This window comes from Mesoplodon densirostris, chromosome 4 (assembly GCF_025265405.1).
Source record: "Mesoplodon densirostris isolate mMesDen1 chromosome 4, mMesDen1 primary haplotype, whole genome shotgun sequence".
Classification (NCBI taxonomy): domain Eukaryota; kingdom Metazoa; phylum Chordata; class Mammalia; order Artiodactyla; family Ziphiidae; genus Mesoplodon; species Mesoplodon densirostris.
In genome coordinates, this window is record NC_082664.1 from 112,484,480 (window position 1) to 112,510,030 (window position 25,551).

Consider the following 25,551-nt stretch of genomic DNA (forward strand, 5'->3'; position numbering starts at 1 on the left):
GGCTAGCGCCTGCAACCCAGTCATGACAGCCCATCCCACGACATCACACAGGACATGTCCTCATGATGCCTTACCACCTTCTCCAGACCAGCAGTCACCACGCCGGCTTAAATGCAGCACTCGGTCCTAACCCCACTCCATGATGACCCACATAGTGCCTCAACTGTGCCGGGAGCTGCAGTGGAATTGCTGACATGGGCAATACCTAGGCCTAATCCATCAACACCCTTCCGTTGAAGACCAACCCCAGCCCACACCCATCCACTGCTCCATCCCCACTGGGCACTAAAGAAATTTGATGCACCCAAACAAATGACAGGGAGGGACATAGGCCTGGCCTGAAGCTCCAGGCTCCAACCAGGGAAGCTTCCTCATTTTGGCTTCCAGAAATAGCCCCCGAAGCTGCATGCACAAAGCGTGATCCTGGCCAAAGCACACCTTCCCAAGCTGCAAGCTTATTGGGCCTACACCAGCACACACTCCGACTCTGAAGACCAGCAGGAGAGCCTTCCGCCTCGCATGCCCTCAACGGTCTTTCAGCAGGGACCTAATAGGCGTAGATGACCCGGTTTATGGGCAGACACAGTGGACCCTCAGATAGGAGCACCTCGAATTCTGGAACCCTGCTGGGTGTTTGCATGCAGGTCAGAAGGGGACGCTGGCCCTCACTCCTCACTCTCCCCTACCCCCGAGAGACCAAACGTGCTGGACCTCAGATTCGATGAGGAGACGGTAGAGTGTTCTCACTCATTTTGTTCAGATTTCCAAGGAATGCATACAAGGGTGTCATCATCGATCCAAGCACAGCCTGGGACGGTGCAGAACACAACCGGGCATGCCGTGGGGGTCTGAAGAGGAGACATGACCTCGGAGGACTCCAAAACCCTGGGGAATCCACAGCCCTCAGGCTACTCAGAAAGAGCAACAGTCAATCCACTCTTGCAGCCACTGGGACCGTCTGAGGAAAACCTCCTATCCAATGGCACATCATAGTGTGGGTGAAAACCTACCTTCCTCAGTTAGCCAGAGCCACGTTTAGCAACATGCTCCCGTGTCATTTATCCACTTTTCCTTAGCTCCTACAGTCATCAGCCAACGTGTAGGTCTTCTTGTCTTTGCCGACGGCCAGCCTTGTCCAGCAGCGGCACCTGAGAAGTGGACATAATTCAGGCAGGTTTCAGAATTGTAATGGTGAACTCAGAGATCATGATTCATGAGAATTTTTACCTGGGCTTGAGCTCGGACCCTGCTTCCCAAGGACGTATACCTTTACTGAGAACTCAATGTTTGTCTGACAGCACGACTGCAGGAAGTAAGCCATGTACGTTGTCCCATACGTGAGAGGTTATATTTTTGTTTTCACGCATGTGCGCATGTGTGACTATTACTGCACACGAGGACACGCTTGTTGGCTTCTTTCTGTGCCTCTGAATCTTCACCTTGGTCTCTGTGTGTCCCTGTGGCCCTCTACTGAGACCTCGAACCATAAAAGCCAGAGTTTACACACAGCGCCCTGGATCTGGACCCTCGCACTGAATGGAGAAAGACCCCTTCAAACTTCAACAGACTGAATGTGAACTTTGAAAGCCAGGGGGTTTTGAAATAGGCCACGGACTTCCACTCTTCCACAGCCAAGCCTTCTGGCCAAAGCACAAACACCTGGCGAGACCTGCCTTCCGGCCGTGGGTGTAACATATACATGGACCTGGAAATCCTGCCTCCCAGTAGAATATCTAATGTGCAATTGGGGCCACTCCCATCATTTTCAGGAGCAAGGAAACCTCCTATGGGTGGGCCGACCTGCGACAGGCTATAGTCAACATGCAGCCCGGCAACTATCAAGGGGCTAACGAAATTCGGCCCAAGTGCCAATTGTTGCCAACTACGCCAAATCATTTTCCGAGGACCCATGGGTATGCCCACCACAGGAAGTGGTGGGCTTCAGCAACCAAGACCCACGTTCAAACCCCACTGCGGAAACTAGGCTACCTTCCCGGGCACGTGTTGCCAGCACTCAGCCAGCAGGTTTGGCGGCCCTGAACCCGGAGGAAATGCTCAAATTCTTGACAGTGTCGTCCTACATGCCCTCCTCCTGCCCACAGGGCAACTCGACTCTACTGGAAGCCACAGACATCCTGCAAACACGTGGTCACTGTATACCAGGTAGGACAGACCGCAAGCATGACTGCTTTGATGACTGTCACCCTACTCCATGCATCATGGCACTTCTCCACTGACAGAGTGACACTACCGAGAACCTCACAAAGATCAAAGGCACTCTCCCCGAGGACGACAGACCAATTTCCAACGGAAGAACTCTGTTTCGCGAGGGGAGTTGTAAGCTTCAAAGGGCACAGTGGCTGTCCACGGCAGCACACCTGGCATCGCAACACTGAACGCATCTCTGCTCCGCCAAGGGACTGCTCCAGATCAACCTCTAGCTGTTCAAAACTCCTGCGTGCCACTCGGGCTGGCCGCATCATGCCCTCTCGGAGAAACACTTTTGCTTTGCATATTCCCAAACAAGGAAACAAAGTGGCCAAAGGGCCTGTACGCATAACTCAAATACCCCCAAGGAGAGTGGCACAGACGCTTCAGCATGTCTAATTTCTCTACGTCCCGCAAGACACACTTTGGGCGACATTCCTCCGGCAACGGGATCACAAATCTATGCAGTTTAAGTACCTAACTGCATCCTCATGTACTGCCAAAGCCATCCCCTTCAGAGGCAGCTGATGCCAGCCCATCACGAACAGGACACATTCTTGGGAAGACGTGGCTAGCGCCTGCAACCCAGTCATGACAGCCCATCCCACGACATCACACAGGACATGTCCTCATGATGCCTTACCACCTTCTCCAGACCAGCAGTCACCACGCCGGCTTAAATGCAGCACTCGGTCCTAACCCCACTCCATGATGACCCACATAGTGCCTCAACTGTGCCGGGAGCTGCAGTGGAATTGCTGACATGGGCAATACCTAGGCCTAATCCATCAACACCCTTCCGTTGAAGACCAACCCCAGCCCACACCCATCCACTGCTCCATCCCCACTGGGCACTAAAGAAATTTGATGCACCCAAACAAATGACAGGGAGGGACATAGGCCTGGCCTGAAGCTCCAGGCTCCAACCAGGGAAGCTTCCTCATTTTGGCTTCCAGAAATAGCCCCCGAAGCTGCATGCACAAAGCGTGATCCTGGCCAAAGCACACCTTCCCAAGCTGCAAGCTTACTGGGCCTACACCAGCACACACTCCGACTCTGAAGACCAGCAGTAGAGCCTTCCCCCTCGCATGCCCTCAACGGTCTATCAGCAGGGACCTAATAGGCGTATATGACCCGGCTTATGGGCAGACACAGTGGACCCTCAGATAGGAGCACCTCGAATTCTGGAACCCTGCTGGGTGTTTGCATGCAGGTCAGAAGGGGACGCTGGCCCTCACTCCTCACTCTCCCCTACCCCCGAGAGACCAAACGTGCTGGACCTCAGATTCGATGAGGAGACGGTAGAGTGTTCTCACTCATTTTGTTCAGATTTCCAAGGAATGCATACAAGGGTGTCATCATTGATCCAAGCACAGCCTGGGACGGTGCAGAACACAACCGGGCATGCCGTGGGGGTCTGAAGAGGAGACATGACCTCGGAGGACTCCAAAACCCTGGGGAATCCACAGCCCTCAGGCCACTCAGAAAGAACAACAGTCAAACCACTCTTGCAGCCACTGGGACCGTCTGAGGAAAACCTCCTATCCAATGGCACATCATAGGGTGGGTGAAAGCCTACCTTCCTGAGTTAGCCAGAGCCACGTTTAGCAACATGCCCCCGTGTCCTTTATCCACTTTTCCTTAGCTCCTACAGTCATCAGCCAACGCGTAGGTCTTCTTGTCTTTGCCGATGGCCAGCCTTGTCCAGCAGCGGCACCTGAGAAGTGGACATAATTCAGGCAGGTTTCAGAATTGGAACGGTGAACTCAGAGATCATGATTCATGAGAATTTTTACCTGGGCTTGAGCTCGGACCCTGCTTCCCAAGGACGTATACCTTTACTGAGAACTCAATGTTTGTCTGACAGCACGACTGCAGGAAGTAAGGCATGTACGTTGTCCCATACGTGAGAGGGTATATTTTTGTTTTCACGCATGTGCGCATGTGTGACTATTACTGCACACGAGGACACGCTTGTTGGCTTCTTTCTGTGCCTCTGAATCCTCACCTTGGTCTCTGTGTGTCCCTGTGGCCCTCTCCTGAGACCTCGAACCATAAAAGCCAGAGTTTAAACACAGCGCCCTGGATCTGGACCCTCACACTGAATGGAGAAAGACCCCTTCAAACTTCAACAGACTGAATGTGAACTTTGAAAGCCAGGGGGTTTTGAAATAGGCCACGGACTTCCACTCTTCCACAGCCAAGCCTTCTGGCCAAAGCACAAACACCTGGCGAGACCTGCCTTCCAGCCGTGGGTGTAACATATACATGGACCTGGAAATCCTGCCTCCCAGTAGAATATCTAATGTGCAATTGGGGCCACTCCCATCATTTTCAGGATCAAGGAAACCTCCTATGGGTGGGCCGACCTGTGACAGGCTATAGTCAACATGCAGCCCGGCAACTATCAAGGGGCTAACGAAATTCGGCCCAACTGCCAATTGTTGCCAACTACGCCAAATCATTTTCCGAGGACCCATGGGTATGCCCACCACAGGAAGTGGTGGGCTTCAGCAACCAAGACCCACGTTCAAACCCCACTGCGGAAACTAGGCTACCTTCCCGGGCACGTGTTGCCAGCACTCAGCCAGCAGGTTTGGCGGCCCTGAACCCGGAGGAAATGCTCAAATTCTTGACAGTGTCGTCCTACATGCCCTCCTCCTGCCCACAGGGCAACTCGACTCTACTGGAAGCCACAGACATCCTGCAAACACGTGGTCACTGTATACCAGGTAGGACAGACCGCAAGCATGACTGCTTTGATGACTGTCACCCTACCCCATGCATCATGGCACTTCTCCACTGACAGAGTGGCACTACCGAGAACCTCACAAAGATCAAAGGCACTCTCCCCGAGGACGACAGACCGATTTCCAACGGAAGAACTCTGTTTCGCGAGGGGTGTTGTAAGCTTCAAAGGGCACAGTGGCTGTCCACGGCAGCACACCTTGCATCGCAACACTGAACGCATCTCTGCTCCGCCAAGGGACTGCTCCAGATCAACCTCCAACTGTTCAAAACTCCTGCGTGCCACTCGGGCTGGCCGCATCATGCCCTCTCGGAGAAACACTTTCGCTTTGCATATTCCCAAACAAGGAAACAAAGTGGCCAAAGGGCCTGTACGCATAACTCAAATACCCCCAAGGAGAGTGGCACAGACGCTTCAGCATGTCTAATTTCTCTACGTCCCGCAAGACACACTTTGGGCGACATTCCTCCGGCAACGGGATCACAAATCTATGCAGTTTAAGTACCTAACTGCATCCTCATGTACTGCCAAAGCCATCCCCTTCAGAGGCAGCTGATGCCAGCCCATCACGAACAGGACACATTCTTGGGAAGACGTGGCTAGCGCCTGCAACCCAGTCATGACAGCCCATCCCACGACATCACACAGGACATGTCCTCATGATGCCTTACCACCTTCTCCAGACCAGCAGTCACCACGCCGGCTTAAATGCAGCACTCGGTCCTAACCCCACTCCATGATGACCCACATAGTGCCTCAACTGTGCCGGGAGCTGCAGTGGAATTGCTGACATGGGCAATACCTAGGCCTAATCCATCAACACCCTTCCGTTGAAGACCAACCCCAGCCCACACCCATCCACTGCTCCATCCCCACTGGGCACTAAAGAAATTTGATGCACCCAAGCAAATGACAGGGAGGGACATAGGCCTGGCCTGAAGCTCCAGGCTCCAACTAGGGAAGCTTCCTCATTTTGGCTTCCAGAAATAGCCCCTGAAGCTGCATGCACAAAGCGTGATCCTGGCCAAAGCACACCTTCCCAAGCTGCAAGCTTACTGGGCCTACACCAGCACACACTCCGACTCTGAAGACCAGCAGGAGAGCATTCCCCCTCGCATGCCCTCAACGGTCTTTCAGCAGGGACCTAATAGGCGTAGATGAGCCCGCTTATGGGCAGACACAGTGGACCCTCAGATAGGAGCACCTCGAATTCTGGAACCCTGCTGGGTGTTTGCATGCAGGTCAGAAGGGGACGCTGGCCCTCACTCCTCACTCTCCCCTACCCCCGAGAGACCAAACGTGCTGGATCTCAGATTCGATGAGACGGTAGAGTGTTCTCACTCATTTTGTTCAGATTTCCAAGGAATGCATACAAGGGTGTCATCATCGATCCAAGCACAGCCTGGGACGGTGCAGAACACAACTGGGCATGCTGTGGGGGTCTGAAGAGGAGACATGACCTCGGAGGACTCCAAAACCCTGGGGAATCCACAGCCCTCAGGCCACTCAGAAAGAACAACAGTCAAACCACTCTTGCAGCCACTGGGACCGTTTGAGGAAAACCTCATATCCAATGGCACATCATAGGGTGGGTGAAAGCCTACCTTCCTGAGTTAGCCAGAGACACGCTTAGCAACATGTCCCCGCGTCATTTTTCCACTTTTCCTTAGCACCTACAGTCATCAGCCAACGCGTAGGTCTTCTTGTCTTTGCCGACAGCCAGCCTTGTCCAGCAGCGGCACCTGAGAAGTGGACATAATTCAGGCAGGTTTCAGAATTGGAACGGTGAACTCAGAGATCATGATTCATGAGAATTTTTACCTGGGCTTGAGCTCGGACCCTGCTTCCCAAGGTCGTCTACCTTTACAGGAACTCAATGTTTGTCTGACAGCATGAGTGCAGGAAGTAAGGCATGTACGTTGGCCCGTACGTGAGAGGGTATATTTTTGTTTTCACGCATGTGCGCATGTGTGACTATTACTGCACACGAGGACACGCTTGTTGGCTTCTTTCTGTGCCTCTGAATCCTCACCTTGGTCTCTGTGTGTCCCTGTGGCCCTCTCCTGAGACCTCGAACCATAAAAGCCAGAGTTTAAACACAGCGCCCTGGATCTGGACCCTCGCACTGAATGGAGAAAGACCCCTTCAAACTTCAACAGACTGAATGTGAACTTTGAAAGCCAGGGGGTTTGGAAATAGGCCACGGACTTCCACTCTTCCACAGCCAAGCCTTCTGGCCAAAGCACAAACACCTGACGAGACCTGCCTTCCGGCCGTGGGTGTAACATATACATGGACCTGGAAATCCTGCCTCCCAGTAGAATATCTAATGTGCACTTGGGGCCACTCCCATCATTTTCAGGAGCAAGGAAACTTCCTATGGGTGGGCCAACCTGCGACTGGCTATAGTCAACATGCAGCCTGGCACCTCTCAAGGGGCTAACGAAATTCGGCCCAGCTGCCAATTGTTGCCAACTACGCCAAATCATTTTCCGAGGACCCATGGGTATGCCCACCACAGGAAGTGGTGGGCTTCAGCAACCAAGACCCACGTTCAAACCCCACTGCGGAAACTAGGCTACCTTCCCGGGCACGTGTTGCCAGCACTCAGCCAGCAGGTTTGGCGGCCCTGAACCCGGAGGAAATGCTCAAATTCTTGACAGTGTCGTCCTACATGCCCTCCTCCTGCCCACAGGGCAACTCGACTCTACTGGAAGCCACAGACATCCTGCAAACACGTGGTCACTGTATACCAGGTAGGACAGACCGCAAGCATGACTGCTTTGATGACTGTCACCCTACTCCATGCATCATGGCACTTCTCCACTGACAGAGTGACACTACCGAGAACCTCACAAAGATCAAAGGCACTCTCCCCGAGGACGACAGACCAATTTCCAACGGAAGAACTCTGTTTCGCGAGGGGAGTTGTAAGCTTCAAAGGGCACAGTGGCTGTCCACGGCAGCACACCTGGCATCGCAACACTGAACGCATCTCTGCTCCGCCAAGGGACTGCTCCAGATCAACCTCTAGCTGTTCAAAACTCCTGCGTGCCACTCGGGCTGGCCGCATCATGCCCTCTCGGAGAAACACTTTTGCTTTGCATATTCCCAAACAAGGAAACAAAGTGGCCAAAGGGCCTGTACGCATAACTCAAATACCCCCAAGGAGAGTGGCACAGACGCTTCAGCATGTCTAATTTCTCTACGTCCCGCAAGACACACTTTGGGCGACATTCCTCCGGCAACGGGATCACAAATCTATGCAGTTTAAGTACCTAACTGCATCCTCATGTACTGCCAAAGCCATCCCCTTCAGAGGCAGCTGATGCCAGCCCATCACGAACAGGACACATTCTTGGGAAGACGTGGCTAGCGCCTGCAACCCAGTCATGACAGCCCATCCCACGACATCACACAGGACATGTCCTCATGATGCCTTACCACCTTCTCCAGACCAGCAGTCACCACGCCGGCTTAAATGCAGCACTCGGTCCTAACCCCACTCCATGATGACCCACATAGTGCCTCAACTGTGCCGGGAGCTGCAGTGGAATTGCTGACATGGGCAATACCTAGGCCTAATCCATCAACACCCTTCCGTTGAAGACCAACCCCAGCCCACACCCATCCACTGCTCCATCCCCACTGGGCACTAAAGAAATTTGATGCACCCAAACAAATGACAGGGAGGGACATAGGCCTGGCCTGAAGCTCCAGGCTCCAACCAGGGAAGCTTCCTCATTTTGGCTTCCAGAAATAGCCCCCGAAGCTGCATGCACAAAGCGTGATCCTGGCCAAAGCACACCTTCCCAAGCTGCAAGCTTACTGGGCCTACACCAGCACACACTCCGACTCTGAAGACCAGCAGTAGAGCCTTCCCCCTCGCATGCCCTCAACGGTCTATCAGCAGGGACCTAATAGGCGTATATGACCCGGCTTATGGGCAGACACAGTGGACCCTCAGATAGGAGCACCTCGAATTCTGGAACCCTGCTGGGTGTTTGCATGCAGGTCAGAAGGGGACGCTGGCCCTCACTCCTCACTCTCCCCTACCCCCGAGAGACCAAACGTGCTGGACCTCAGATTCGATGAGGAGACGGTAGAGTGTTCTCACTCATTTTGTTCAGATTTCCAAGGAATGCATACAAGGGTGTCATCATTGATCCAAGCACAGCCTGGGACGGTGCAGAACACAACCGGGCATGCCGTGGGGGTCTGAAGAGGAGACATGACCTCGGAGGACTCCAAAACCCTGGGGAATCCACAGCCCTCAGGCCACTCAGAAAGAACAACAGTCAAACCACTCTTGCAGCCACTGGGACCGTCTGAGGAAAACCTCCTATCCAATGGCACATCATAGGGTGGGTGAAAGCCTACCTTCCTGAGTTAGCCAGAGCCACGTTTAGCAACATGCCCCCGTGTCCTTTATCCACTTTTCCTTAGCTCCTACAGTCATCAGCCAACGCGTAGGTCTTCTTGTCTTTGCCGATGGCCAGCCTTGTCCAGCAGCGGCACCTGAGAAGTGGACATAATTCAGGCAGGTTTCAGAATTGGAACGGTGAACTCAGAGATCATGATTCATGAGAATTTTTACCTGGGCTTGAGCTCGGACCCTGCTTCCCAAGGACGTATACCTTTACTGAGAACTCAATGTTTGTCTGACAGCACGACTGCAGGAAGTAAGGCATGTACGTTGTCCCATACGTGAGAGGGTATATTTTTGTTTTCACGCATGTGCGCATGTGTGACTATTACTGCACACGAGGACACGCTTGTTGGCTTCTTTCTGTGCCTCTGAATCCTCACCTTGGTCTCTGTGTGTCCCTGTGGCCCTCTCCTGAGACCTCGAACCATAAAAGCCAGAGTTTAAACACAGCGCCCTGGATCTGGACCCTCACACTGAATGGAGAAAGACCCCTTCAAACTTCAACAGACTGAATGTGAACTTTGAAAGCCAGGGGGTTTTGAAATAGGCCACGGACTTCCACTCTTCCACAGCCAAGCCTTCTGGCCAAAGCACAAACACCTGGCGAGACCTGCCTTCCAGCCGTGGGTGTAACATATACATGGACCTGGAAATCCTGCCTCCCAGTAGAATATCTAATGTGCAATTGGGGCCACTCCCATCATTTTCAGGATCAAGGAAACCTCCTATGGGTGGGCCGACCTGTGACAGGCTATAGTCAACATGCAGCCCGGCAACTATCAAGGGGCTAACGAAATTCGGCCCAACTGCCAATTGTTGCCAACTACGCCAAATCATTTTCCGAGGACCCATGGGTATGCCCACCACAGGAAGTGGTGGGCTTCAGCAACCAAGACCCACGTTCAAACCCCACTGCGGAAACTAGGCTACCTTCCCGGGCACGTGTTGCCAGCACTCAGCCAGCAGGTTTGGCGGCCCTGAACCCGGAGGAAATGCTCAAATTCTTGACAGTGTCGTCCTACATGCCCTCCTCCTGCCCACAGGGCAACTCGACTCTACTGGAAGCCACAGACATCCTGCAAACACGTGGTCACTGTATACCAGGTAGGACAGACCGCAAGCATGACTGCTTTGATGACTGTCACCCTACCCCATGCATCATGGCACTTCTCCACTGACAGAGTGGCACTACCGAGAACCTCACAAAGATCAAAGGCACTCTCCCCGAGGACGACAGACCGATTTCCAACGGAAGAACTCTGTTTCGCGAGGGGTGTTGTAAGCTTCAAAGGGCACAGTGGCTGTCCACGGCAGCACACCTTGCATCGCAACACTGAACGCATCTCTGCTCCGCCAAGGGACTGCTCCAGATCAACCTCCAACTGTTCAAAACTCCTGCGTGCCACTCGGGCTGGCCGCATCATGCCCTCTCGGAGAAACACTTTCGCTTTGCATATTCCCAAACAAGGAAACAAAGTGGCCAAAGGGCCTGTACGCATAACTCAAATACCCCCAAGGAGAGTGGCACAGACGCTTCAGCATGTCTAATTTCTCTACGTCCCGCAAGACACACTTTGGGCGACATTCCTCCGGCAACGGGATCACAAATCTATGCAGTTTAAGTACCTAACTGCATCCTCATGTACTGCCAAAGCCATCCCCTTCAGAGGCAGCTGATGCCAGCCCATCACGAACAGGACACATTCTTGGGAAGACGTGGCTAGCGCCTGCAACCCAGTCATGACAGCCCATCCCACGACATCACACAGGACATGTCCTCATGATGCCTTACCACCTTCTCCAGACCAGCAGTCACCACGCCGGCTTAAATGCAGCACTCGGTCCTAACCCCACTCCATGATGACCCACATAGTGCCTCAACTGTGCCGGGAGCTGCAGTGGAATTGCTGACATGGGCAATACCTAGGCCTAATCCATCAACACCCTTCCGTTGAAGACCAACCCCAGCCCACACCCATCCACTGCTCCATCCCCACTGGGCACTAAAGAAATTTGATGCACCCAAGCAAATGACAGGGAGGGACATAGGCCTGGCCTGAAGCTCCAGGCTCCAACTAGGGAAGCTTCCTCATTTTGGCTTCCAGAAATAGCCCCTGAAGCTGCATGCACAAAGCGTGATCCTGGCCAAAGCACACCTTCCCAAGCTGCAAGCTTACTGGGCCTACACCAGCACACACTCCGACTCTGAAGACCAGCAGGAGAGCATTCCCCCTCGCATGCCCTCAACGGTCTTTCAGCAGGGACCTAATAGGCGTAGATGAGCCCGCTTATGGGCAGACACAGTGGACCCTCAGATAGGAGCACCTCGAATTCTGGAACCCTGCTGGGTGTTTGCATGCAGGTCAGAAGGGGACGCTGGCCCTCACTCCTCACTCTCCCCTACCCCCGAGAGACCAAACGTGCTGGATCTCAGATTCGATGAGACGGTAGAGTGTTCTCACTCATTTTGTTCAGATTTCCAAGGAATGCATACAAGGGTGTCATCATCGATCCAAGCACAGCCTGGGACGGTGCAGAACACAACTGGGCATGCTGTGGGGGTCTGAAGAGGAGACATGACCTCGGAGGACTCCAAAACCCTGGGGAATCCACAGCCCTCAGGCCACTCAGAAAGAACAACAGTCAAACCACTCTTGCAGCCACTGGGACCGTTTGAGGAAAACCTCATATCCAATGGCACATCATAGGGTGGGTGAAAGCCTACCTTCCTGAGTTAGCCAGAGACACGCTTAGCAACATGTCCCCGCGTCATTTTTCCACTTTTCCTTAGCACCTACAGTCATCAGCCAACGCGTAGGTCTTCTTGTCTTTGCCGACAGCCAGCCTTGTCCAGCAGCGGCACCTGAGAAGTGGACATAATTCAGGCAGGTTTCAGAATTGGAACGGTGAACTCAGAGATCATGATTCATGAGAATTTTTACCTGGGCTTGAGCTCGGACCCTGCTTCCCAAGGTCGTCTACCTTTACAGGAACTCAATGTTTGTCTGACAGCATGAGTGCAGGAAGTAAGGCATGTACGTTGGCCCGTACGTGAGAGGGTATATTTTTGTTTTCACGCATGTGCGCATGTGTGACTATTACTGCACACGAGGACACGCTTGTTGGCTTCTTTCTGTGCCTCTGAATCCTCACCTTGGTCTCTGTGTGTCCCTGTGGCCCTCTCCTGAGACCTCGAACCATAAAAGCCAGAGTTTAAACACAGCGCCCTGGATCTGGACCCTCGCACTGAATGGAGAAAGACCCCTTCAAACTTCAACAGACTGAATGTGAACTTTGAAAGCCAGGGGGTTTGGAAATAGGCCACGGACTTCCACTCTTCCACAGCCAAGCCTTCTGGCCAAAGCACAAACACCTGACGAGACCTGCCTTCCGGCCGTGGGTGTAACATATACATGGACCTGGAAATCCTGCCTCCCAGTAGAATATCTAATGTGCACTTGGGGCCACTCCCATCATTTTCAGGAGCAAGGAAACTTCCTATGGGTGGGCCAACCTGCGACTGGCTATAGTCAACATGCAGCCCGGCACCTCTCAAGGGGCTAACGAAATTCGGCCCAGCTGCCAATTGTTGCCAAATACGCCAAATCACTTTCCGAGGACCCATGGATATGCCCACCACAGGAAGTGGTGGGCTTCAGCAACCAAGACCCACGTTCAAACCCCACTGCGGAAACTAGGCTACCTTCCCGGGCACGTGTTGCCAGCACCCAGCCAGCAGGTTTGGCGGCCCTGAACCCGGAGGAAACGCTCAAATTCTTGACAGTGTCATCCTACGTGCCCTCCTGCTGCCCACAGGGCAACTCAACTCTACTGGAAGCCACAGACATCCTGCAAACACGTGGTCACTGTATACCAGGTAGGACAGACCGTAAGCATGAGTGCTTTAATGACTCTGACCCTACCCCATGCATCGTGGCACTTCTCCACTGACAGAGTGACACTACCGAGAACCTCACAAAGATCAAAGGCACTCTCCCCGAGGACGACAGACCGATTTCCAAGGGAAGAAATCTGTTTCACGAGGGGAGTTGTAAGCTTCAAAGGGCACAGTGGCTGTCCACGGCAGCACACCTGGCATCGCAACACTGAACGCATCTCTGCTCCGCCAAGGGACTGCTCCAGATCAACCTCTAGCTGTTCAAAACTCCTGCGTGACACAAGGGCTGGCCGCATCATGCCCTCTCGGAGAAACACTTTCGCTTTGCATATTCCCAAACAAGGAAACAAAGTGGCCAAAGGGCATGTACGCATAACTCAAATACCCCCAAGGAGAGTGGCACAGACGCTTTGGCATGTCTAATTTCTCTACGTCCCGCAAGACACACTTTGGGTGACATTCCTCCGGCAACAGGATCACAAATCTATGCAGTTTAAGTACCTAACTGCATCCTCATGTACTGCCAAAGCCATCCCCTTCAGAGGCAGCTGATGCCAGCCCATCACGAACAGGACACATCCTTGGGAAGACGTGGCCAGCGCCTGCAACCCAATCATGACAGCCCATCCCACGACATCACACAGGACATGTCCTCATGATGCCTTACCACCTTCTCCAGACCAGCAGTCACCACGCCGGCTTAAATGCAACACTCGGTGCTAACCCCACTCCATGATGACCCACATAGTGCCTCAACTGTGCTGGGAGCTGCAGTGGAATTGCTGACATGGGCAATACCTAGGCCTAATCCATCAACACCCTTCCGTTGAAGACCAACCCCAGCCCACACCCATCCACTGCTCCATCCCCACCGGGCACTAAAGAACTTTGATGCACCCAAACAAATGACAGGGAGGGACACAGTCCTGGCCTGAGGCTCCAGGCTACAACCAGGGAAGCTTCCTCATTTTGGCTTCCAGAAATAGCCCCCGAAGCTGCATGCACAAAGCGTGATCCTGGCCAAAGCACACCTTCCCAAGCTGCAAGCTTACTTGGCCTACACCAGCACACACGCGGACTCTGAAGACTAGCAGGAGAGCCTTCCCCCTCGCATGCCCTCAACGGTCTTTCAGCAGGGACCTAATATGCGTAGATGACCCCGCTTATGGGCAGACACAGTGGACCCTCAGATAGGAGCACCTCGAATTCTGGAACCCTGCTGGGTGTTTGCATGCAGGTCAGAAGGGGACGCTGGCCCTCACTCCTCAATCTCCCCTACCCACGAGAGACGAAACGTGCTGGACCTCAGATTCGATGAGGAGACGGTAGAGCGTTCTCACTCATTTTGTTCAGATTTCCAAGGAATGCATACAAGAGTGTCATCATCGATCCAAGCACAGCCTGGGACGCTGCCTAACACAACCTGGCGAGCCGTGGGGGTCTGAAGAGGAGACATGACCTCGGAGGACTCCAAAACCCTGGGGAATAAACAGCCCTCAGGCCACTCAGAAAGAGCAACAGTCAATCCACTCTTACAGCCACTGGGACCGTCTGAGGAAAACCTCCTATCCAATGGCACATCATAGGGTGGGTGAAAGCCTACCTTACTGAGTTAGCCAGAGCCACGCTTAGCAACATGCCCCCGCGTCATTTTTCCACTTTTCCTTAGCAGCTACAGTCATCAGCCAACGCGTAGGTCTTCTTGTCTTTGCCGATGGCCAGCCTTGTCCAGCAGCGGCACCTGAGAAGTGGACATAATTCAGGCAGGTTTCAGAATTGGAACGGTGAACTCAGAGATCATGATTCATGAGAATTTTTACCTGGGCTTGAGCTCGGACCCTGCTTCCCAAGGACGTATACCTTTACTGAGAACTCAATGTTTGTCTGACAGCACGACTGCAGGAAGTAAGGCATGTACGTTGTCCCATACGTGAGAGGGTATATTTTTGTTTTCACGCATGTGCGCATGTGTGACTATTACTGCACACGAGGACACGCTTGTTGGCTTCTTTCTGTGCCTCTGAATCCTCACCTTGGTCTCTGTGTGTCCCTGTGGCCCTCTCCTGAGACCTCGAACCATAAAAGCCAGAGTTTAAACACAGCGCCCTGGATCTGGACCCTCGCACTGAATGGAGAAAGACCCCTTCAAACTTCAACAGACTGAATGTGAACTTTGAAAGCCAGGGGGTTTTGAAATAGGCCACGGACTTCCACTCTTCCACAGCCAAGCCTTCTGGCCAAAGCACAAACACCTGGCGAGACCTGCCTTCCAGCCGTGGGTGTAACATATACATGGACCTGGAAATCCTGCCTCCCAGTAGAATATCTAATGTGCAATTGGGGCCACTCCCATCATTTTCAGGATCAAGGAAACCTCCTATGGGTGGGCCGACCTGTGACAGGCTATAGTCAACATGCAGCCCGGCAACTATCAAGGGGCTAACGAAATTCGGCCCAACTGCCAATTGTTGCCAACTACGCCAAATCATTTTCCGAGGACCCATGGGTATGCCCACCACAGGAAGTGGTGGGCTTCAGCAACCAAGACCCACGTTCAAACCCCACTGCGGAAACTAGGCTACCTTCCCGGGCACGTGTTGCCAGCACTCAGCCAGCAGGTTTGGCGGCCCTGAACCCGGAGGAAATGCTCAAATTCTTGACAGTGTCGTCCTACATGCCCTCCTCCTGCCCACAGGGCAACTCGACTCTACTGGAAGCCACAGACATCCTGCAAACACGTGGTCACTGTATACCAGGTAGGACAGACCGCAAGCATGAATGCTTTGATGACTCTGACCCTACCCCATGCATCGTGGCACTTCTCCACTGACAGAGTGACACTACCGAGAACCTCACAAAGATCAAAGGCACTCTCCCCGAGGACGACAGACCGATTTCCAACGGAAGAACTCTGTTTCGCGAGGGGTGTTGTAAGCTTCAAAGGGCACAGTGGCTGTCCACGGCAGCACACCTGGCATCGCAACACTGAACGCATCTCTGCTCCGCCAAGGGACTGCTCCCGATCAACCTCCAACTGTTCAAAACTCCTGCGTGCCACTCGGGCTGGCCGCATCATGCCCTCTCGGAGAAACACTTTCGCTTTGCATATTCCCAAACAAGGAAACAAAGTGGCCAAAGGGCCTGTACGCATAACTCAAATACCCCCAAGGAGAGTGGCACAGACGCTTCAGCATGTCTAATTTCTCTACGTCCCGCAAGACACACTTTGGGCGACATTCCTCCGGCAACGGGATCACAAATCTATGCAGTTTAAGTACCTAACTGCATCCTCATGTACTGCCAAAGCCATCCCCTTCAGAGGCAGCTGATGCCAGCCCATCACGAACAGGACACATTCTTGGGAAGACGTGGCTAGCGCCTGCAACCCAGTCATGACAGCCCATCCCACGACATCACACAGGACATGTCCTCATGATGCCTTACCACCTTCTCCAGACCAGCAGTCACCACGCCGGCTTAAATGCAGCACTCGGTCCTAACCCCACTCCATGATGACCCACATAGTGCCTCAACTGTGCCGGGAGCTGCAGTGGAATTGCTGACATGGGCAATACCTAGGCCTAATCCATCAACACCCTTCCGTTGAAGACCAACCCCAGCCCACACCCATCCACTGCTCCATCCCCACTGGGCACTAAAGAAATTTGATGCACCCAAGCAAATGACAGGGAGAGACATAGGCCTGGCCTGAAGCTCCAGGCTCCAACTAGGGAAGCTTCCTCATTTTGGCTTCCAGAAATAACCCCTGAAGCTGCATGCACAAAGCGTGATCCTGGCCAAAGCACACCTTCCCAAGCTGCAAGCTTACTGGGCCTACACCAGCACACACTCCGACCCTGAAGACCAGCAGGAGAGCATTCCCCCTCGCATGCCCTCAACGGTCTTTCAGCAGGGACCTAATAGGCGTAGATGACCCGGCTTATGGGCAGACACAGTGGACCCTCAGATAGGAGCACCTCGAATTCTGGAACCCTGCTGGGTGTTTGCATGCAGGTCAGAAGGGGACGCTGGCCCTCACTCCTCACTCTCCCCTACCCCCGAGAGACCAAACGTGCTGGACCTCAGATTCGATGAGACGGTAGAGTGTTCTCACTCATTTTGTTCAGATTTCCAAGGAATGCATACAAGGGTGTCATCATCGATCCAAGCACAGCCTGGGACGGTGCAGAACACAACTGGGCATGCTGTGGGGGTCTGAAGAGGAGACATGACCTCGGAGGACTCCAAAACCCTGGGGAATCCACAGCCCTCAGGCCACTCAGAAAGAACAACAGTCAAACCACTCTTGCAGCCACTGGGACCGTTTGAGGAAAACCTCATATCCAATGGCACATCATAGGGTGGGTGAAAGCCTACCTTCCTGAGTTAGCCAGAGACACGCTTAGCAACATGTCCCCGCGTCATTTTTCCACTTTTCCTTAGCACCTACAGTCATCAGCCAACGCGTAGGTCTTCTTGTCTTTGCCGACGGCCAGCCTTGTCCAGTAGCGGCACCTGAGAAGTGGACATAATTCAGGCAGGTTTCAGAATTGGAACGGTGAACTCAGAGATCATGATTCATGAGAATTTTTACCTGGGCTTGAGCTCGGACCCTGCTTCCCAAGGTCGTCTACCTTTACAGGAACTCAATGTTTGTCTGACAGCATGACTGCAGGAAGTAAGGCATGTACGTTGGCCCGTACGTGAGAGGGTATATTTTTGTTTTCACGCATGTGCGCATGTGTGACTATTACTGCACACGAGGACACGCTTGTTGGCTTCTTTCTGTGCCTCTGAATCCTCACCTTGGTCTCTGTGTGTCCCTGTGGCCCTCTCCTGAGACCTCGAACCATAAAAGCCAGAGTTTAAACACAGCGCCCTGGATCTGGACCCTCGCACTGAATGGAGAAAGACCCCTTCAAACTTCAACAGACTGAATGTGAACTTTGAAAGCCAGGGGGTTTGGAAATAGGCCACGGACTTCCACTCTTCCACAGCCAAGCCTTCTGGCCAAAGCACAAACACCTGACGAGACCTGCCTTCCGGCCGTGGGTGTAACATATACATGGACCTGGAAATCCTACCTCCCAGTAGAATATCTAATGTGCACTTGGGGCCACTCCCATCATTTTCAGGAGCAAGGAAACTTCCTATGGGTGGGCCAACCTGCGACTGGCTATAGTCAACATGCAGCCCGGCACCTCTCAAGGAGCTAACGAAATTCGGCCCAGTTGCCAATTGTTGCCAAATACCCCAAATCACTTTCCGAGGACCCATGGATATGCCCACCACAGGAAGTGGTGGGCTTCAGCAACCAAGACCCACGTTCAAACCCCACTGCGGAAACTAGGCTACCTTCCCGGGCACGTGTTGCCAGCACCCAGCCAGCAGGTTTGGCGGCCCTGAACCCAGAGGAAACGCTCAAATTCTTGACAGTGTCATCCTACGTGCCCTCCTGCTGCCCACAGGGCAACTCAACTCTACTGGAAGCCACAGACATCCTGCAAACACGTGGTCACTGTATACCAGGTAGGACAGACCGCAAGCATGACTGCTTTGATGACTCTGACCCTACCCCATGCATCGTGGCACTTCTCCACTGACAGAGTGACACTACCGAGAACCTCACAAAGATCAAAGGCACTCTCCCCGAGGACGACAGACCGATTTCCAAGGGAAGAACTCTGTTTCGCGAGGGGAGTTGTAAGCTTCAAAGGGCACAGTGGCTGTCCACGGCAGCACAACTGGCATTGCAACACTGAACGCATCTCTGCTCCGCCAAGGGACTGCTCCAGATCAACCTCTAGCTGTTCAAAACTCCTGCGTGCCACACGGGCTGGCCGCATCATGCCCTCTCACAGAAACACTTTCGCTTTGCATATTCCCAAACAAGGAAACAAAGTGGCCAAAGGGCATGTACGCATAACTCAAATACCCCCAAGGAGAGTGGCACAGACGCTTTGGCATGTCTAATTTCTCTACGTCCCGCAAGACACACTTTGGGCGACATTCCTCCGGCAACGGGATCACAAATCTATGCAGTTTAAGTACCTAACTGCATCCTCATGTACTGCCAAAGCCATCCCCTTCAGAGGCAGCTGATGCCAGCCCATCACGAACAGGACACATCCTTGGGAAGACGTGGCCAGCGCCTGCAACCCAATCATGACAGCCCATCCCACGACATCACACAGGACATGTCCTCATGATGCCTTACCACCTTCTCCAGACCAGCAGTCACCACGCCGGCTTAAATGCAGCACTCGGTCCTAACCCCACTCCATGATGACCCACATAGTGCCTCAACTGTGCCGGGAGCTGCAGTGGAATTGCTGACATGGGCAATACCTAGGCCTAATCCATCAACACCCTTCCGTTGAAGACCAACCCCAGCCCACACCCATCCACTGCTCCATCCCCACCGGGCACTAAAGAACTTTGATGCACCCAAACAAATGACAGGGAGGGACACAGTCCTGGCCTCAGGCTCCAGGCTCCAACCAGGGAAGCTTCCTCATTTTGGCTTCCAGAAATAGCCCCCGAAGCTGCATGCACAAAGCGTGATCCTGGCCAAAGCACACCTTCCCAAGCTGCAAGCTTGCTGGGCCTACACCAGCACACACTCCGACTCTGAAGACCAGCAGGAGAGCCTTCCCCCTCGCATGCCCTCAACGGTCTTTCAGCAGGGACCTAATATGCGTAGATGATCCCGCTTATGGGCAGACACAGTGGACCCTCAGATAGGAGCACCTCGAATTCTGGAACAATGCTGGGTGTTTGCATGCAGGTCAGAAGGGGACGCTGGCCCTCACTCCTCACTCTCCCCTACCCCCGAGAGACGAAACGTGCTGGACCTCAGATTCGATGAGGAGACGGTAGAGTGTTCTCACTCATTTTGTTCAGATTTCCAAGGAATGCATACAAGGGTGTCATCATCGATCCAAGCACAGGCTGGGACGCTGCATAACACAACCTGGTGAGCCGTGGGTGTCTGAAGAGGAGACATGACCTCGGAGGACTCCAAAACCCTGGGGAATCCACAGCCCTCAGGCCACTCAGAAAGAGCAACAGTCAATCCACTCTTGCAGCCACTGGGACCGTCTGAGGAAAACCTCCTATCCAATGGCACATCATAGGGTGGGTGAAAGCCTACCTTCCTGAGTTAGCCAGAGCCACGCTTAGCAACATGCCCCCGCATCATTTTTCCACTTTTCCTTAGCACCTACAGTCATCAGCCAACGCGTTGGTCTTCTTGTCTTTGCCGACGGCCAGCCTTGTCCAGCAGCGGCACCTGAGAAGTGGACATAATTCAGGCAGGTTTCAGAATTGGAACGGTGAACTCAGAGATCATGATTCATGAGAATTTTTACCTGGGCTTGAGCTCAGACCCTGCTTCCCAAGGACGTCTACCTTTACAGAGTACTCAATGTTTGTCTGACAGCACGACTGCAGGAAGTAAGGCATGTACGTTGGCCCGTACGTGAGAGGGTATATTTTTGTTTTCACACATGTGCGCATGTGTGACTATTTCTGCACACGAGGACGCGCTTGTGGGCTTCTTTCTGTGCCTCTGAATCCTCACCTTGGTCTCTGTGTGTCCATGTGGCCCTCTCCTGAGACCTCGAACCATAAAAGCCAGAGTTTACACACAGAGCCCTAGATCTAGACCCTCACACTGAATGGAGAAAGACCCCTTCAAACTTCAACAGACTGAATGTGAACTTTGAAAGCCAGGGGGTTTGGAAATAGGCCACGGACTTCCACTCTTCCACAGCCAAGCCTTCTGGCCAAAGCACAAACACCTGACGAGACCTGCCTTCCGGCCGTGGGTGTAACATATACATGGACCTGGAAATCCTGCCTCCCAGTAGAATATCTAATGTGCACTTGGGGCCACTCCCATCATTTTCAGGAGCAAGGAAACTTCCTATGGGTGGGCCAACCTGCGACTGGCTATAGTCAACATGCAGCCCGGCACCTCTCAAGGGGCTAACGAAATTCGGCCCAGCTGCCAATTGTTGCCAAATACGCCAAATCACTTTCCGAGGACCCATGGATATGCCCACCACAGGAAGTGGTGGGCTTCAGCAACCAAGACTCACGTTCAAACCCCACTGCGGAAACTAGGCTACCTTCCCGGGCACGTGTTGCCAGCACCCAGCCAGCAGGTTTGGCGGCCCTGAACCCGGAGGAAACGCTCAAATTCTTGACAGTGTCATCCTACGTGCCCTCCTGCTGCCCACAGGGCAACTCAACTCTACTGGAAGCCACAGACATCCTGCAAACACGTGGTCACTGTATACCAGGTAGGACAGACCGTAAGCATGACTGCTTTAATGACTCTGACCCTACCCCATGCATCGTGGCACTTCTCCACTGACAGAGTGACACTACCGAGAACCTCACAAAGATCAAAGGCACTCTCCCCGAGGACGACAGACCGATTTCCAAGGGAAGAAATCTGTTTCGCGAGGGGAGTTGTAAGCTTCAAAGGGCACAGTGGCTGTCCACGGCAGCACACCTGGCATCGCAACACTGAACGCATCTCTGCTCCGCCAAGGGACTGCTCCAGATCAACCTCTAGCTGTTCAAAACTCCTGCGTGACACAAGGGCTGGCCGCATCATGCCCTCTCGGAGAAACACTTTCGCTTTGCATATTCCCAAACAAGGAAACAAAGTGGCCAAAGGGCATGTACGCATAACTCAAATACCCCCAAGGAGAGTGGCACAGACGCTTTGGCATGTCTAATTTCTCTACGTCCCGCAAGACACACTTTGGGCGACATTCCTCCGGCAACAGGATCACAAATCTATGCAGTTTAAGTACCTAACTGCATCCTCATGTACTGCCAAAGCCATCCCCTTCAGAGGCAGCTGATGCCAGCCCATCACGAACAGGACACATCCTTGGGAAGACGTGGCCAGCGCCTGCAACCCAATCATGACAGCCCATCCCACGACATCACACAGGACATGTCCTCATGATGCCTTACCACCTTCTCCAGACCAGCAGTCACCACGCCGGCTTAAATGCAACACTCGGTGCTAACCCCACTCCATGATGACCCACATAGTGCCTCAACTGTGCTGGGAGCTGCAGTGGAATTGCTGACATGGGCAATACCTAGGCCTAATCCATCAACACCCTTCCGTTGAAGACCAACCCCAGCCCACACCCATCCACTGCTCCATCCCCACCGGGCACTAAAGAACTTTGATGCACCCAAACAAATGACAGGGAGGGACACAGTCCTGGCCTGAGGCTCCAGGCTACAACAAGGGAAGCTTCCTCATTTTGGCTTCCAGAAATAGCCCCCGAAGCTGCATGCACAAAGCGTGATCCTGGCCAAAGCACACCTTCCCAAGCTGCAAGCTTACTTGGCCTACACCAGCACACACGCGGACTCTGAAGACTAGCAGGAGAGCCTTCCCCCTCGCATGCCCTCAACGGTCTTTCAGCAGGGACCTAATATGCGTAGATGACCCCGCTTATGGGCAGACACAGTGGACCCTCAGATAGGAGCACCTCGAATTCTGGAACCCTGCAGGGTGTTTGCATGCAGGTCAGAAGGGGACGCTGGCCCTCACTCCTCAATCTCCCCTACCCACGAGAGACGAAACGTGCTGGACCTCAGATTCGATGAGGAGACGGTAGAGCGTTCTCACTCATTTTGTTCAGATTTCCAAGGAATGCATACAAGAGTGTCATCATCGATCCAAGCACAGCCTGGGACGCTGCCTAACACAACCTGGCGAGCCGTGGGGGTCTGAAGAGGAGACATGACCTCGGAGGACTCCAAAACCCTGGGGAATAAACAGCCCTCAGGCCACTCAGAAAGAGCAACAGTCAATCCACTCTTGCAGCCACTGGGACCGTCTGAGGAAAACCTCCTATCCAATGGCACATCATAGGGTGGGTGAAAGCCTACCTTACTGAGTTAGCCAGAGCCACGCTTAGCAACATGCCCCCGTGTCATTTTTCCACTTTTCCTTAGCACCTACAGTCATCAGTCAACGCGTAGGTCTTCTTGTCTTTGCCAACGGCCAGCCTTGTCCAGCAGCGGCACCTGAGAAGTGGACATAATTCAGGCAGGTTTCAGAATTGGAACGGTGAACTCAGAGATCACGATTCATGAGAATTTTTACCTGGGCTTAAGCTCGGACCCTGCTTCCCAAGGACGTCTACCTTTACAGAGAACTCAATGTTTGTCTGACAGCACAACTGCAGGAAGTAAGGCATGTACGTTGGGCCGTACGTGAGAGGGTATATTTTTGTTTTCACGCATGTGCACATGTGTGACTATTTCTGCACATGAGGACACGGTTGTTGGCTTCTTTCTGTGCCTCTCAATCCTCACCTTGGTCTCTGCATGTCCCTGTGGCCCTCTCCTGAGACCTCGAACCATAAAAGCCAGAGTTTACACACAGAGCCCTGGATCTGGACCCTCGCACTGAATGGAGAAAGACCCCTTCAAACTTCAACAGACTGAATGTGAACTTTGAAAGCCAGTGGTTTTTGAAATAGGCCACGGACTTCCACTCTTCCACAGCCAAGCCTTCTGGCCAAAGCACAAACACCTGACGAGACCTGCCTTCCGGCCGTGGGTGTAACATATACATGGACCTGGAAATCCTGCCTCCCAGTAGAATATCTAATGTGCACTTGGGGCCACTCCCATCATTTTCAGGAGCAAGGAAACTTCCTATGGGTGGGCCAACCTGCGACTGGCTATAGTCAACATGCAGCCCGGCACCTCTCAAGGGGCTAACGAAATTCGGCCCAACTGCCAATTGTTGCCAAATACGCCAAATCACTTTCCGAGGACCCATGGGTATGCCCACCACAGGAAGTGGTGGGCTTCAGCAACCAAGACCCACGTTCAATCCCCACTGCGGAAACTAGGCTACCTTCCCAGGCACGTGTTGCCAGCACCCAGCCAGCAGGTTTGGCGGCCCTGAACCCAGAGGAAACGCTCAAATTCTTGACAGTGTCATCCTACGTGCCCTCCTCCAGCCCACAGGGCAACTCGACTCTACTGGAAGCCACAGACATCCTGCAAACACGTGGTCACTGTATACCAGGTAGGACAGACCGCAAGCATGACTGCTTTGATGACTCTGACCCTACCCCATGCATCGTGGCACTTCTCCACTGACAGAGTGACACTACCGAGAACCTCACAAAGATCAAAGGCACTCTCCCCGAGGACGACAGACCGATTTCCAACGGAAGAACTCTGTTTCACGAGGGGAGTTGTAAGCTTCAAAGGGCACAGTGGCTGTCCACGGCAGCACACCTGGCATCGCAACACTGAACGCATCTCTGCTCCGCCAAGGGACTGCTCCAGATCAACCTCTAGCTGTTCAAAACTCCTGCGTGCCACACGGGCTGGCCGCATCATGCCCTCTCGGAGAAACACTTTCGCTTTGCATATTCCCAAACAAGGAAACAAAGTGGCCAAAGGGCATGTACGCATAACTCAAATACCCCCAAGGAGAGTGGCACAGACGCTTTGGCATGTCTAATTTCTCTACGTCCCGCAAGACACACTTTGGGCGACATTCCTCCGGCAACGGGATCACAAATCTATGCAGTTTAAGTACCTAACTGCATCCTCATGTACTGCCAAAGCCATCCCCTTCAGAGGCAGCTGATGCCAGCCCATCACGAACAGGACACATCCTTGGGAAGACGTGGCCAGCGCCTGCAACCCAATCATGACAGCCCATCCCACGACATCACACAGGACATGTCCTCATGATGCCTTACCGCCTTCTCCAGACCAGCAGTCACCACGCCGGCTTAAATGCAGCACTCGGTCCTAACCCCACTCCATGATGACCCACATAGTGCTTCAACTGTGCCGGGAGCTGCAGTGGAATTGCTGACATGGGCAATACCTAGGCCTAATCCATCAACACCCTTCCGTTGCAGACCAACCCCAGCCCACACCCATCCACTGCTCCATCCCCACCGGGCACTAAAGAACTTTGATGCACCCAAACAAATGACAGGGAGGGACACAGGCCTGGCCTGAGGCTCCAGGCTCCAACCAGGGAAGCTTCCTCATTTTGGCTTCCAGAAATAGCCCCCGAAGCTGCATGCACAAAGCGTGATCCTGGCCAAAGCACACCTTCCCAAGCTGCAAGCTTACTGGGCCTACACCAGCACACACTCCGACTCTGAAGACCAGCAGGAGAGCCTTCCCCCTCGCATGCCCTCAACGGTCTTTCAGCAGGGACCAAATAGGCGTAGATGACCCCGC

At 53.4% G+C, this 25,551-nt stretch overlaps 9 non-coding genes across 9 annotated transcripts; all 9 read right to left on the reverse strand.

The window, feature by feature from the left end:
- Positions 1 to 707: 707 nt before the first annotated feature.
- On the reverse strand, positions 708 to 799 carry LOC132489780 (small nucleolar RNA SNORD116). Its single transcript, XR_009532153.1, has one exon. It is a non-coding gene; the product is annotated as a small nucleolar RNA SNORD116 (small nucleolar RNA).
- A 2,685-nt stretch (positions 800 to 3,484) lies between these two features.
- Positions 3,485 to 3,576, reverse strand: LOC132489873 (small nucleolar RNA SNORD116). The gene has a single exon (XR_009532241.1). It is a non-coding gene; the product is annotated as a small nucleolar RNA SNORD116 (small nucleolar RNA).
- A 2,685-nt stretch (positions 3,577 to 6,261) lies between these two features.
- LOC132490111 (small nucleolar RNA SNORD116) lies at positions 6,262 to 6,350 on the reverse strand. The gene has a single exon (XR_009532471.1). It is a non-coding gene; the product is annotated as a small nucleolar RNA SNORD116 (small nucleolar RNA).
- Positions 6,351 to 9,034: 2,684 nt separating this feature from the next.
- On the reverse strand, positions 9,035 to 9,126 carry LOC132489874 (small nucleolar RNA SNORD116). The gene has a single exon (XR_009532242.1). It is a non-coding gene; the product is annotated as a small nucleolar RNA SNORD116 (small nucleolar RNA).
- A 2,685-nt stretch (positions 9,127 to 11,811) lies between these two features.
- Positions 11,812 to 11,900, reverse strand: LOC132490112 (small nucleolar RNA SNORD116). Its single transcript, XR_009532472.1, has one exon. It is a non-coding gene; the product is annotated as a small nucleolar RNA SNORD116 (small nucleolar RNA).
- Positions 11,901 to 14,584: 2,684 nt separating this feature from the next.
- LOC132489877 (small nucleolar RNA SNORD116) lies at positions 14,585 to 14,676 on the reverse strand. The gene has a single exon (XR_009532245.1). It is a non-coding gene; the product is annotated as a small nucleolar RNA SNORD116 (small nucleolar RNA).
- A 2,685-nt stretch (positions 14,677 to 17,361) lies between these two features.
- LOC132490069 (small nucleolar RNA SNORD116) lies at positions 17,362 to 17,450 on the reverse strand. The gene has a single exon (XR_009532432.1). It is a non-coding gene; the product is annotated as a small nucleolar RNA SNORD116 (small nucleolar RNA).
- A 2,684-nt stretch (positions 17,451 to 20,134) lies between these two features.
- LOC132489781 (small nucleolar RNA SNORD116) lies at positions 20,135 to 20,226 on the reverse strand. The gene has a single exon (XR_009532154.1). It is a non-coding gene; the product is annotated as a small nucleolar RNA SNORD116 (small nucleolar RNA).
- A 2,685-nt stretch (positions 20,227 to 22,911) lies between these two features.
- LOC132489878 (small nucleolar RNA SNORD116) lies at positions 22,912 to 23,003 on the reverse strand. Its single transcript, XR_009532246.1, has one exon. It is a non-coding gene; the product is annotated as a small nucleolar RNA SNORD116 (small nucleolar RNA).
- Positions 23,004 to 25,551: the final 2,548 nt, after the last annotated feature.